Source organism: Elephantulus edwardii, unplaced genomic scaffold (genome assembly GCF_000299155.1).
Source record: "Elephantulus edwardii isolate Elephantulus edwardi_28Jun2011 unplaced genomic scaffold, EleEdw1.0 scaffold00070, whole genome shotgun sequence".
Taxonomy (NCBI): Eukaryota; Metazoa; Chordata; class Mammalia; order Macroscelidea; family Macroscelididae; genus Elephantulus; species Elephantulus edwardii.
Genome location: NW_006399820.1, coordinates 3,499,645 through 3,515,606, shown reverse-complemented (window position 1 = coordinate 3,515,606; position 15,962 = coordinate 3,499,645). Strand labels below are relative to the sequence as shown.

The window sequence follows — 15,962 nt, the reverse complement described above, 5'->3', positions numbered from 1 at the left end:
TTTACACTCCCACCAACACTGAGAGACTAAGTGGACACAAGAATTAAGAACAACTATAATAAATATTATAATATGTACAATTATGCAGCAACAGTAAAAACCAAAGTTTAGTGAGTGATTATATGTCTAGATATGTCTGATATATAGCTGTAGGAAGGCATACAGCAGTAGATGTTCATGTATATATAGATATACTTGTGGATATTTATATGTGGTCTTGCTGTAAAGCTGAACCTTGTGCCATTGGGTGTCAAATGCCATAATGGTTTCCCAATGTGGACAGCATTTGATGGAGCTCCAATTTGTAAACCACATGCCTATGGAAACTCTATGAACTTGGATAAATGACAATAGTTACAGAAAGGCATTAGGTCTTCTATTCATATATTCACTATGAGCCATGTTCAACTCGATGACCATCAAGAACAGTAACATTCTATTTAATGGACATATAAAGAACATACAGAGAGCACAGTATGGGAATTCCTTAGACATACCCAAATACTTTGTGCCACTAATTTACTGGACTTAAAGGCTAAGGGCCATACTTTGGTGAGTAGCATCTAGAGTCTTAAAAGCTTGCCATTGTTCATCTGTGTTAAAATTATTAGTCTCTCCCTGCCTGCTAAGCAAAAAACTATTGAAAAAAAACCAAAGTCCAAATGAGCCTGCTCTAGTCTGAAACCATAAAAACTAGATGGTATCTGGCTATCAAGTACTGACTCTTCTTACTGACAATACACTAGAAGATCTCAGAATGAGAGAAAACGTGAAACAAAACTAAAATTTATAAAGAGACCAGACTTATCGGACTAGGAGAATAGGACTTATAGAGACTAGGAGGAGCCCCTGAGACTATTGCCCTAAGACAGTCTTAAATTGGAACAGAAGCCACTTCCAGGGACACCTTTTAGGCAAAGAATAGAGTGGACCATAATAAAAACAATAATAACTATGAGGTATGTGTGCCTTAGAACAATCAATGATGAGCAACTTTTGCCCAGAGCAAAGATGAAAAGGCATGGGGGATAGGAAGGAGGTGGGCAGGGAAGCCAGGAAGACAGAAAAAGGAAGCAAGACAGGGTGGAAACAGAGAGGGAACAAATATATTTAAGTGTAGCAACCAATGTTACTGAACAATTTGTGTATGACTTATTGAACTTGAGATTAAACCGCTATGTAAACTTTCACCTCAAATTCAGTAAAATGTCTGGGGAAACTCCAATGGATCACAAAGATTAGACATTTCTGTGCCTAAGATCACAATGACTTAGAGCTAACTTGGCAGCAGCTAACAGCATGTGCTACTTTGGATCTTAAAGATCCGAAGATCTTTAAAGATTCCCACAAAGAGCAAAAGAGTCCCTCAAAGATCTAAAGATTCCCACAGTTCAAAAACATTTTCCAAAATAACAAGACATGGCTGGTAACTGAAAAGTTATTGGCTCAACCACAATATAATAGATTGAGAAATTATGGTACATTTATATGATGAAATACTAATAACTTTATAAATTACTATTTAACTTGGGAGGGACTGGAGAGTACTAAGTGAATTAACTCTGTCCCTTAAAGACAAATACTGTATAAGACTATTATTGTAGAACATGTATGAGGATCAAAGATGGCGGAGAGTACAGGAGTGAGGATGGGGGGGGGTGGGTGGAAGGAGAGTTTGTCATAGGGTTGCACAATTTGGTGGGTGGAGGGAGGCATGGGAAAAGGAAATGGGAAAGATTTGGTGTGAACAATAATGTATATGAACTTTATAATTAAACCAGTATAAAATAAAGATTTTATTTCAATTAAAAAAAGAAGTTGTTGTTTCACAACCTAAGTGCCCATCAACAAATGAATGGATAGAGAAGCTGTGGTATATTCACACAATGGAATACTACGCTGCTTTGAAAAACAAGGAACTCATACAATACTATTCAAAATGGGTGACCCTGGAGGACATTATGCTGAGTGAAATATCTCAGTCACAAAAAGGACAAATATTATATGGTACCACTGTTGTAGAATGAGGCTGACATTGGGGTGGGGATAAGACTGAGAAAAACTGGATAAATTATGTTTACTGCATTGAAGCCAATGAGGGAGAGAATAGTTTAAAGTTAATCTATTTTAGGGCATTGTGATTATCATACGAGTCCGGAACGAGGGTTACAGAGTGGAGTATACTTGGGGTGGGAGTGGGGATGTGCGGGGTGGGGTGGGGGGATTGCGTACCAGTGAAGGAGTTTTCCTTTTGCTTTTCAAGGAGAGGAGTGAACTGGGGGTGGGGATGAGTGGGTGGGGAGAAAAGTGCAACAATGAATGAATGGAATTCCAAAATCTCTGTAGATGTTCACTGAAATTAATAATAATTAAAAAAGAGTAATAAAAAAAAGTTGTTTCAAATGTACACAGTGGCTTTGAGGGATATCTTTCCTCATAAAGATTATCACCTAGAAAACCCTATGAGACAGTTCTACTCTGTCACAAGGAACCACTGAGAGTTAAAAATAAAACCAAATCAACTAACAATCCAGAACTTGATGGCACCTAGCAACAATAACAAAGTGCCAAGTTTCTATACCCTACTCAAAAATAAAAGTATCATCACAGATGACTTTATGTGCTTGCTATTACTTAGCTACTGATTCCTCAGAGTTTCAATTTCCTTATTCATAAAGCACATCACTCTCTTGCATTTTCTTTTCTTGACACAGGTATGTGGAAAAAACCTTGATACATTTCTTTGGATGGGTGCTATACAAGGTTTGCTCAGGGTGATATGCTAACTTCAATTCTAAATACATAACTATATTACAAGATGGGAGAGACTAAACCTTTTACTTCCACAGGACTATTTAAAATTACGACTTAAAAAAAAAATCCTGAATCAAAGTGCCTGCAAATCACAATACTACATGTATACAGTGAAGAGCTTACATTTCTGAAACTTGAGAAATCATTATCCAAGGTACCAGAGTATGGATGGTGGCCAGTCACTCCCACTGTGTTCTTCCATGAAGGAGTGTGACTACTTGGGTAGCAATCTTTCCATGCTTCTCAGGAAGGTTCTGACAATATCCTGACTCACAAGACTTTAGGTGAGAGAGAGTTTTGAAATTTAAGTCAATTTCAAATCATCTCTGCCACATAACACTGTGGGCATATCAATATAATGCATATGCTTAGAGTATTTTTTAAATTTAAAAAAAATTATCAAGTTGCTCCTGCCTCATGACGTGGGGGGGGGGGAGAGGGAGAGGGAGAGAGAGAATGAGAATGAATATGTGTTAAAGTAAAATTGTGCTCTGGGTGGCCTTTCAGTGACTGATTTCTCAAATGGTTAAGCTTTTCTTTTTAAATTATTTTCGTTTGATTTCTCAAAAGTAGATAACCAAGTCTTTCATTTCTTCTGAAGCAGTTTGGGATGGACTCCAGTAGAGAGTTTAATAAACATATATATGACTCAGAGACTAAAATAATTAACATACATTAAGTTGATTATAGTATCAGCTGTTTAACTGTGACTATACTAAAAATAGCTTAAAAAGGAATTGATATTCTCTCTCAATAAGAATTCAGTAATCTTCACAAATAAAAAATTAAAAGTCTTCTTACAATTTGACATAGATTCTCCAAATTTCACATCACAGGTTAATGTTTCTCCCCTTTTTTGGTATCCAGCTATGATAGAGAAGACCACTGGTTACCATTTGTCTGTACTCATTGAAGCCAATCACTGTTAGGTGCTGTTGAATTGACTCCAATATTATGAACAGAAGGAAATTCTGCCTGATCCTGTGTCATCCTTGCAATCTCTGCTGTGCTTTAAACTCATCACTGCAACCACTGTGCTAATCCATTTTGTTGAAGGCCTTCCTCTTTTTCACATACTTTCTAGTTTTCCAAACACAATGTTCTTTTTCAAGCACTGGCTCTACCTGACAACATGTCCAAAGTATATGAGAAAAAACCTCACCATTCTTGCTTCTAAAGAGCACTCAGGATGCACTATGACTCTCAAACACACGGCTGTCTAGTTGGCTCGGTCTCAGAATCATCCTCCATTGGGTTTCCCAGGCTGTAATTCATTATGGGAGGTGAGCGCCCATTTTTTTCCCGTTGAGTGGCTGGTGACTCCAAGCTGCCAACCTTTTGGTTGGCAGTGAAATCTGTTATGGAATATTGAGTCTAAATCATTTTCTTCCATTGGATTAATAATCTCTGATACTAATCTGATCTTGTTATTCTTTTCATGTATTTTGCTTTGCAAAATTATTTCCAAAGCAATAATTACTCTGTTCTAATTTCTGACTGGACATGGTAAGTATCTTTTCATATCTGCGTAGCTAGACTCTAGCCCACTGCCTGTCATTCAGCAGTCTCTCAGTAAATATTTTTGACAGACCATGAAATTGTACATGTACAACATTCAGTAAATGAATGGACATGAGTCATTTGTCTTCATTGAATGTACTCTGCTATTTATTTAGACTCATTTTCCCATTATTCCTACCATATAGAAATAACCATAAAGTCATTCTATCTGTTTCTCACACACACACAAACACCTCTGCAAATTCATTCTAACAATATAGCACAATGTATGGATTTGGCGGTAATTGAAGAGCTAGTGGTTGGAATCCAGTGGCTCCAAGGTATAAAGAACTGATGATCTAATTCTGTACAAATTACAGCAATCAAAATACCAAGGGGCAGTTCTCCTCTGTCAAATGGGATCATTATGGGTTATAATAAACTCAATGGCACCTAAAATTTTTATTCTAAAATACATATCTAGGTATTGATTTTCAAACAGTATCTAAATATAATTAGAATAAACTAGAAGACAATTAACAGCAAATCAATCAAAAACTTGGTATACTTTGGCATAATTTCAAATCATACCATCTAAGTCATTTTATGAACATTTCCATTTATTTATTTCTGAACTCCATGGAGCAATCTAAGAATAAGACACTCTTCCTTGTTCAAGGAATGTTCTTTTTATAGTTATAAAAGGAAATTTATTAGAGAAATCTACTTTTTATAAGAATAGTCTGAGACTTGACTTAAAAGATATTACTGAACATTCACATTTAGTTACTAATTTACGTATTTTATTATATTGACTACATGACTCAGTATCATCAAGTTGATTATAACTCATAACAAGTCAGTGGACAGAGTAGGACTATCTCCATAGGGTTTCCAAGTCCGTCATCTCTAAGGAAGATTATCAAATATTTCTCCCTCAGTTAGTAACTGAGAGCTTTAACTACAGCTCCAGCCAGGGTCCTTGTCTTTTACATGGGTGCATGTGTGCACACACACATGCTCTAAATTACATTTATGGCAACAGACATTCATTTTTTTAAACCTATGGCTAAATGCAAAAAAGAGAACATAAATATTTGAAACAAGTGTTATTATGTGTGTTAATGGCCAAGTTAAAGTCAACTTTTCACTTTCAATTAGAGCTGATTATAGCATGTGATAATAAGGTTGCGTATCAACTTGGCTGATCATGATTCTCTGCTTTGACAGCTAAGGTATAATTATTCCTTTATTGTAATCCAATATAAGATAATCACTTCCAAAATTAGATCTTACTATGAGTAGCTAATCAATTGGAAATTTCCTTCAGAGTATGGTCAACATCAAATATATACAGACATCCTGCAAAAGCTCTTGTGCTTTTTGCTTGATATGAATTTTGCATCATCTGGCTCATTACCTTTGATTATTTGAGTCCGAGTCAGTGATTTGCGATATTGCCTATTAATCTTGGATCCATCAACCTTTGTAGTCAGCACTCTGGTGTGTGACTTACTGATCTTGAATCCATCAGCCCCTGCAATTATTCGCCTGCCTTCTGATCCAGACATGGAACTTGTCAGCCTTCAAAGGGCATGAGCAATTATCTCGAGATGAATGTTTATCTATCTATCTGCTTCACTGGTTTTGTTTCTTTGGAGAACCCAACCCAAGACACAGTATTATTAATAAATAATTTTCATCAGATAGCTATTTTCTTATATAATTTAAATGTTTTCTTTGTTTGTATCTCTCTCTCTCTATTTAGCTATCCCATACACACACATACTCACACATCCCCTAAGGAAATAAAAAAAACAAAAAGTCAAAAGCAGAAAATGGAAAATAAAACCAAATATTGACAATTAATTTTTAACCAAAAACTTGATGTTTTTCATAGTACCTTAGCAAGGTCATACACAACCTTTAATCACCATGATCACTGATGGGAACTGGCTATCCTTAAAGGAATTCTTTTTATTTAGCATTTATATTAGAGAGGTTGGGATAAACTATGGATATTTTTAAAAATCAAGAAGGAGACTATAATTATTGCTGAAAGAATGAACAGACGATAGCTTTATTTTCTTTGATATGAGAAGTATAATCTAGAAAAGTTTCTTAAAGTAAAAAAATATTTAGCAGTTTAACTATTTAATTATGGTGTCCCTTTGAACCCAGAATTCCCAAGCAAAAGATTAGTGAGTTAAACCACATTACCCCATGCCTTCCTTCAGCAAGGTTAATAATTACACTCAATTTAATGTCTAGAATCTCATTCCCAAACAAAAGCCTTTATTAGCAAATATCATAGTATAGTTTATTTGGAGATTGTGCCTAAATATTAAACTGAAATGTGAGGCTTTAATAATGAGGGCCAAAGATTTAAGAACATTCTTCAGAGTAAATAGCCCAGGTGCACATAAACTTCACAGCAGAGGCAAAATTCAAAAATTTAGAAGGAAAAGAAACCCCTCTCTTCCATTATTTGCTCCTCTATAGGGTAAGAACACACTGGTACTTCTCAAGCTGAAACAACTGAAGAGCAAATTTAAGCCTTAAATGACAATACTGAAGGATTCTATGGGCAAATTATTATAGTTTACAATAATACTTCTATCAGGTGAGATCCATGTGTAAAGTTGTCATTTGTGTCTTTTGAAAAAGGTATTTGCAATGAATAAATCATTGTAAATATAATATTCAATCATTCTATTTCCAGCCTCATTTCTTTCACCAAGCCAATATTTCCAACTACTAGTCTTTCTCCACTGTTTTCCACTTTTGCATTCCAGTCACCAATTATCGTTAATGCATTTTGATTGCATGTTCAGTCAATTTCACATTGCAAGATTTGGTAAAATTTCTCAATTTCTTCCTCTTTGGCTCTAGATGTAGGAACATACACTGGAATAATAGTCATGTTAACGGATCTTCCTTGTGTGTATATGGATATTATCCTGTAACTCACAACACTGTGTTTCAGGATAGACTTGAAATTGACTTTTTGACTACGAATTCAATACCATTCTCCCTGTTTTTCATTCCCTACATAGTATATCTTTTCAATCTATATGAAGAACAGATTATCCAGGAGGCTAAGCTCTATAAGGAGAAGTGTGGCATCAGGATTGGAGAAAGACTCATCTATAATCTGCATTACACAGATGACACAACCCTGCCTGCTGAAACTGAGGAGGACCTGATGCACTTGCTGCTGAGGGTCAAGGACTGAAGCCTTCGATATGGATTGAAGCTCAATATCAAGAAAACAAAGATTCTCACCACTGGACTAACTGGCAGCATCATGAAGATGGTGAAGAGACTGAGATTATTCACAACTTTAGTTTGCTTGGCTCCACAAACAACACTCTTGGCGCCAGCAGCCAGGAAATTAAAAGATGTGTTGCACTGGGAAAATTGGTTGTCACAGACCTCTCCAAAGTACTGTAGAACAACAATGTCAGTCTGGAGACTAAGGTGCATCTGATATAGGTCACAGCCTCTACAATCACCTGCTATGCGTCAGAGAGCTGGACAATGACTAGGGATGATAGAAGGAGAGTTGATGTCTTTGAGCTGTGGTGCTGGAGAAGAGTAGTGAATACATCATGGACTGCTAAGAGAATGAACAGGTTCATCCTGGAGAAGGTTTAACCAGGATGCTCCTTGGAGGCAAGGATTCTGAAGTTTCTTCTAACATACTTTAGATATGTTGCAAGACTGGATCAGTACTTGGAGAGGGATGTCATGTTTGGGAGGGTGGAGGAACAGTTCAGAAGAGGAAGACTCTTGATGAGATTGATTGAGTGAGTGACTGGGTTAATGGAGGTAGGAGTGTCAGAGACAATAAGTTTGGCACAGTATAGAGCAGGTTTTAGAGCTGTTGTACATAGGGCTATGAGTCACAGGAGACTTCATGGCATATAACAACAACAACTACATAGTATACCATATGATCATCTGATTCAAAGAGACCAAAGCTGGTCCATCTCACTTATGCCTAGGATGTCGATATTCATGCATTCCATTTCATTTTTAACATTTTCCAGCTTTCCAACATTCAAGTTACATACATTCCATGTTCCATATTAAACTATGTCTATTATTGTTTTTTCTCATTTCAGATGACTTCCAACCTGAGCTTTACCATGACACTACTATAACTATCCATCTTCTTTAGTGTTTATAGAGGCTTCAAAGGTATGTTATTTTGGAAGTAGATGACCCAGGGAGCTCCACCAAAACTTGTCCACCATCAATAACCCAAAAGGCATTTGACTCACTAGTGGCACAGAATAACCCAAAAGGCATTTGACTCACTAGTGGCACAGATTTCAGTCTCACAGCAACCCCTAGTTATCTCAGTACAGCAAACTGGCAGACAAGTGCTGTATCACTTAGAACAATGTTTTCCTCAACACCAAAATCCACAATTAACACCCTTGATACCAGCAGTCAGGAAATAAGGAGATTCATTACACTCGGATAATCTACCATTAGGAACCTCGCCAAATTATTGATGAGTAATTATGTCAGTTTAAGTCTAAAGTGTGTCTTATTCAGGCCACGAACTTTCCAATTACTTGCTATGCATCTGAGAGCTGGGTAATGCATACAGATGACAGGAAAAGAATTTTCTTTGAATTGTGGTTTTGGAGAAGAGCACTGAACGTTCCACAGACAGCCAAAAGAACAGATTGTCTTGGAGAGGGTACAGCTGCAGTGCTCTTTGGAGGCAGTAATGATGAGGCTGCACCTCACATACTTTTGGCACATTGCTAGAAGGGTCTATTTCTTGAAAAAGGACATGTTGCTGGGAAGGTTGGAGGATCGGCAAAGGAGAGGAAGACCCTCAACTAAGTGGGTTGACATAGTGACTGCTGCAATGGGCTCTTGTGTATCAAGAATTGTGTGCATAGTACCATATAGAACAAGGTTTAGATCTGTTCACAGGGTTGCTATGAGTCATACTCAACAAAATGGTACCTAACAATAACAACAACATGGAATTTTAAGAAACAATTCTGATGTAGATAAAATCCACCAAGGGCAAGGCTGCAGTCTGACAAAATCAGAATTATTGTCTTGGTCTAGCAAAAATAAGCAAATGGAGAAACTGTACACTGACATTGGAAAAGAGGCAAGAAGGAAACATCTTCTGTAAGGTTTAGGGCCTTATTCTGAAGAGGACACAGAGAAGAAGGGGTGATTTCCAGGTTAGTTGCTTTATAAACATATTGTACAGTTTTGAAGGTGAAATAATTTATTTTACTTAGATCCACAACTAATAACTACGGAAGCAGCAGTCAAAAAAAAAAACCAGGGAATCTACAGCACTGGATAAACCTGCTGCAAATACCTCTTTACAGTGATAAAGAGCAGAGGTATCACTCTGAGGACTAAGATGTTCCTGATCCAAACTCTGGTCTGTCCAATCACCTCTGGCATGTAAAATCTAGACAACAGTAGTATGATGTGTATAAAAGTCCAAAGGGAAAAAGTGAAAGGACAGGAGGTAGAAAACGGGGAAGGGAAAGAAATCAGTAGGATAGCAGATTAGAGGGCAGATGGGGGCGAAAGTAGGAAAGAGTTAATGGGGATATGAAAAGATGGGGTAATAATAGATAAAGATCAGTGGTAATTGATTTTATAAAACACAATGTACATGAATGATTGAACAAAACACAATGTGAATAAAGATTGTGTGAAACAGAATGTACATGGAAAAAACACAATGTATACAAATCTTGTACGTAAACCAATATAAAATAAAATCTAAAAAAAAAAAATCCAATTCTCTTGAATGGAAGGTGGGAATGCTATCACTTAACTATTCTGTCTTCAATCTTTATCTAGACATTAGTGAAACCAAAACACTTGTTGGAGGCAAAGATGTTAAAATTTCACCTCACATATGTTGGGCATGTTGTCAGGAAGCAACAGTCCTTGGAAAAAGAAATCACACACAAAAGGTAGAAGATCAGAAAAAAGAGAAGACTTTTAGCAAGATGGTGGAAGATAGGACAATATTCTGATCTGTTATCCATAGGATCACTATGAGTTAGAGTTTACTAGATGGCACCTAACAACAGTGAAACTGAGACCTGCATATAATGAGGCAAGATGAAGTGTATTTTGAGCCAGCACTGCTGCCTCCTACTTCAAAGCAAACACAACCTACTAGAGTCAACATTTTGTTCTTATTCTCTCTCCAATTTCTCTTTCCCCATCTTATTTTTTCATCCTTTTGCTCCTCTCACCCAAAGTAGTAGCCAAGTAAGATTGTATGCTTCTTTTGGGTTGAGGAGAGAGAAGCCCTTTTCCTGTCTGGATCACAAGGCAGTAGTGGCGAGGAGGGGACAGATTAATCGTTCTTTCACTGTCTCTTCAAAGAGGGGTTTCATGAACCAGAAAAGAATTTTAAATGTCAATGTGACATGCATATTTTAATTGCTGTGACCTGTGGTCAGAAATTGGATGCCATCCAGTCTGAACTGTTGACTATCTAACAGCAGTCCCCATGGCACCCCTTAGTTTGTCTTGGCATGGTGTCTTACATGTTGCTATGATGCTGGAAGCCATGTCATTAGTATTTCAAATAATAACAGGATCATTCATGGTGATCCATTTTCAGTGGAGCGTCCAGATTCTCATAAATTTAATTATGTCCCCCAAAAATACAAGTATGCTTTTCTCAAAGACCCAACAAGGGGCAGAAGTAGAACAAAAGAAGAAACAGCCTTCTACAAATTCACCTAACAGAGAGTAGACCTCAACATGATCCTCGAGGTGAACTACACGCAGCTGCTGCAGCTCCATCATGTGAGGCAATGAGGGAAATTGTGAAAGGCCAACAGGGAGGTGCCCCATGGAAAAGCAGGGTGTTGGTGAAGACCCACCTGTGAGGAAAGGTCATCCTGCCCAAGATAAGGGGAAGCATGGTGTTGTTTATAATGGCAAAGCTTTCAATCAGGTAAAGATAAAGCCAGAGATGATTGATTACTAATTGGAGGTTCTTCATCACCTACTAGCATGTCAAGCTTAGCCAGCCAGGCACTGATAGCACCCACTCCTCCACTTCATCCTGCTCCATTAGCCCCTCAATCAATAAAGACATCAACTCTTAAAACAAACAAAAATAAACCCATGTAACAATGTTGTTGTTATGTGCCACCAAGACACTTGAGACTCATAGCAACCCTATGTACAACAACCCTAAACTCTTCTCTGTCGTGTGCCAGTCTCACTGTCTCAGACACACCCATCCGGATTACCACAGTCACTAAATCAATTCACCTCAAATTGTGGAAATTATGTAATGATCTTCTATAATCTGATAAACCAACTAGTTTTTGTTTTTTGGTTTTGTTTTTTTTTTTATGTGTGTGCCATCAAATTGGATCTGACTGGTACAAGAGGTGATTGTTCCTCCTTCTTCAGCAGAGCATCTGTAAATTAAGTTTTAAGAGAAGGAAACGGCCCAGTTTTCTACCTGAGAGTCACTGGTAGATTTGAAGCATTGGAGAAGGGCAAATCTTAGGTTAGCAACACAACTCACAATGGACTATACCACCACAACTCCCTTTCCAAAAGGTTGTTAATGAAAATCTAGTGGATTACAACCAAATATTATCTGAATGCAACCAGATTAGAGAATACCAAAAATTCTGAAGATGGTTTGACATTGTTTTGTTGTCATACCTGGAGTCAACTCCACAGCCACTAATAATAACAAAAGAGCAGCCAGACTGCATCACAAATTTGAGGGTGTTAGCACCTTCTTCCAGCATGCTATTATCTCACAGTCATAGAGTGACATTTCTTACCATGTATGAAACCTAGCCATACTGGCTAGAAGCAGTAAAATATAGTCTGCAACCCCAGCAAACCATACAGATCTTTCTGGAGTAATACATACTGGAAAAAGATGCACAAATGGAAACAAGAAATGTAGGGGTAAATCAGAAAAGTGCTGTCACATTGAGGGGATTGCAACAAACATCACAAAACAAATGTGTAGAAATTGTTGAATAGAAAATTAATTTGCTCTGTAAACATGCACATATACCATATATTTTAAAAATGTACTGGGAATAACTAAGATTAATCGTGTTTGAGCAATTAGCAAAAGGAATCATATACACTGGTGGTGTGGTGGTTTTCATGATACATTCCCAGTGCTAAAAACTTAGGTGGTATGAAATTACCTTTTATTTCTGAGACATGTTTCCAGTTTTGTAGAATCAAGTAATCGTACTCTAATCCAACACATCCTTAAGTAAACATTTTTAATGTAGTAAAACACTGTATTGAAACTTCACCCATAAAAACTCTAAACCCTCCACTTTGGTGTATGCATGTTCTAAATCCACTCTACAATCAGTTCTATGGTGTCATCCCCTTAAAACATACTCCAGAGAATGTCTGTAAACAATAGTGCTTTCAAAACCAATTAATTGAAAATGTAATCTTATCTCAGTAAACATGAATGTTGAAAGGAAATCACAACCTTTTATCAATAAAATAGAGTCTATATTTGCATGTGCACATATATTTGAAAGAGAAATGCCAGCATTTATCATGTTTCTCCTCAAATTCTGAACATACAAACTAACTAGTAACTTGCTGAATTTAAAACGGTTGATGGTAAATCAGTGTGTAAAAGAGAGTGGTGATTCTGCTTGGTAACAATTACATACAGAATACTTGGGATCTCAGAGCTGCCTACTTATAACTTGTGACCCACTAAAACAGAGAAGAAATAATAAACAGTCAACAGTAAAAAAAAAAAAGTGACATTTTTAAGAGAAAAAATGACATAATACTTCTCAATGACAGGAACCCCAAATCCTCCCTTTCTAACAATAAAAGTTGAGATTCCTCTTGAAAAAAAAATGGGGGCTACTAATGGCCTTTAGGAAAGATCTCTGTGTTAAACTTAAGACCAGGAATGCCAACAGGAATGTCTAAACTGATAATAAAAGGTAGGAAAGAGGAAAGTTGGAAAAAGAGCCCCAGAGAATAAAAGGAAAAATGAGGCTTGCATGGATGGGGAAACATTGAAAATCTCCCTCAAAAATTGTCTCTATTTCCATCAGTTTGTAAGCATTTATGGAAAAAGATTAAGAAATACACAGAAGGATCTTTGTAATAAAAAGGAAAAGAAAGGAGAGACGGTATCATCAGTAAAAACTTTGATGGAAGAAAAGCAGTCTTCTGTTCAGAGAAGGGGGGAAAATTATTTTCAGGATTGAACTGTGACCCAAAGAGCTTTCCAGGGTTTTCACCTTTCAAAAGCAAATCAAAAGTAGACCACCAGGCTTTTCTTTCAAAATGTCACTCAATGGATTCAAATTTCCAACTTTTAAGTTAATAAACGAGTACTTAGTCAGTACTAACCAGAAATTTGTACTTGTAAATTAAGGGGTGAACTTTCACATGTCAGATGTGTATTCATTGGTGAGAGTTTGTCTCTGTGGTTTGGGCATAAGTCCAGAATAAAGACAAAACAATGACAACTAGCCACAAAGTGGAAGAACAAATAACATATTAAATACATTCACATCCTTGTTAATGCTCACATTGTTAAAGTTAATAATTTTTTTATGTCTGGGGCAGTAAATCTTTTTATAAACTTTATTTTATTTTAACAAAAGTTTACAGAAAAGCTGAATTTTCCTTTATTCATTGCTACATATTTTCTTCCTTCTCTCTCCCCCAAATTTTTTCTCCCTTTTTTTTTTTGTTTTTCATCTTTAAAGATAATCTTATAAGAAAAACATTTTGCTTGATAAAGTTCTTGCATACCTTTTGTGGTTTGCCATGTACAATGTCTTCATCAAACACATTAGGACCCATTATAAACACATTTAGTAGGCTAACAGGTTTTGGGATTTCATACATTTTTAATTCTATTTTCATTCTATTGCAAAAATTGGTCAGTCACCAATTTCACAGGAGGTAACCTACTTTAACCAGCTGTATTCCCGTCAGAGTTCTATCAAGAACTAGTTTATTAATTGACCCTTTGTTAATTCAACTACTCTTTACTTTTTTTTTTTTTACTATTTAGGCTAACATAAGCACAACCTAGAAGATTTCTGTCCCTGCCCAATATTAAGTAATTGAGCACATAATTTTTTTATAAACAGACACATATTGAAACTAAAAATTTAAACCAGAATACTGTTTTAAACAATGCCCAGAATAGCACATCCTCCCACAAATAATCTCGGCAATGAATTTAATTGCACATATTTCAAACTCTGTGCAAAAAAATTATTTTTCTAATAGACTTTTTGTAGAGTGACCTGATGGGTATAAACATGATGTGAAAATGAAAGTGAGTCTCTGAAATGTAAACAACAAATGAGAAAAAATTCTTATTCTGTTGGCCACGTCTTTTCTGACAGAGCACACCTATTGGAAATACAGGTTTATATGGAATTAAACTAGGAATTTGGGGCTGATAAACAGAGTACTAGTCTGAATCTCAAAACAATTTTCCCTCTTCCTCACTGAGACATCTCATTTTGCTTTTCATCTGTTCTACCACCCCTAAAATAAAAATATCCTATAGAAAATTCCACTAAGGTTTCCAAAGCTATGGAAATGTGTTCTACTTCACAAGACTTGTTTCTGGTCATTGTGGCTATGCTCAAGAGAGCCTCAGTGCAAGGTAGAATGGAAGTACTGTCTTTCATGTCGCTTACTGTCCAACAAGGCATCCATCTATCTTCTTTGAAATACTCAAGGACAGTCAATTAAGTCAAATTATTTCAAACACTGGACTCTCAACCGTAAGTGAGGATGCTGTTGTTAGGTGCTCTTGGGTGGAGTATATGATCTGAATGCTATCCTTACCTGTTCCATCCTTTACATCTCTGACACACTTGAGCCCAGTGCTGTAGTTCCTGTGTCAATCCATTTCATTGGCATTGACCTTCCTTCCCTGTCACTGACCCTTCACCATTCTAAGCATGAATCACTTTGCAACAAATGGACTCTCCTCACAAAATGCCCAAAATATGTGAGATAAAGTTTTGTCATCCTTGCTGCTAAGAAGTACTCTGGCTGTACTTTTCCCAAGAGGATAATGGATATGTTGTCTTTTTTTTTCTTCTTTTAAGTATGGATACTAGTACTAAGTATCTCTTGCCTCTTCTAAGAGAAAATCCTTTGGATTGTAACCAGAGAGTAAATAGCTTTTAATAAATGGAACAATAAGAACACACTGAGCTCTGTTCCTACACATTTTAGGACACCTACTCAGTTTCTCCACTTCTGATATAAGTGCTTTAAAGACACTCCATTTTGCTATAAAAGGAACAATTTGTCATTTATATAAACTGCCCACATCACTGCTAAATTGACTCCCACTCATAGCAATCCTCTTTCAGATTTCAGAAGCGGTAAATATGAATGGGCAGAAACTATCCAACTTTTTCTTTCAAAGTGGCTCACGGATTTGAACCACTGGAGATCTGTGGCCCTCTGCATAGCAGAACAATATGCTACAGATGCTACCACCTACATAATACCTTGGAAATAAGTCTTACAACACAGGTATTCAGAACCCACATTCCATAGAGCTTCTGAAATCCTGGTGGTAAAATGTTTAGGTTTTCCGTAGGACTATTTATATA

The 15,962-nt window shown here is 36.7% G+C and overlaps 1 protein-coding gene across 1 annotated transcript in view; it reads right to left on the bottom strand.

Annotated features, from left to right (window-relative positions):
- DCDC2 (doublecortin domain containing 2) overlaps nucleotides 1-15,962 on the bottom strand; it is a 347,591-nt gene that overhangs the window by 326,641 nt on the left and 4,988 nt on the right. The gene's annotated exons all lie outside the window — the stretch shown is intronic.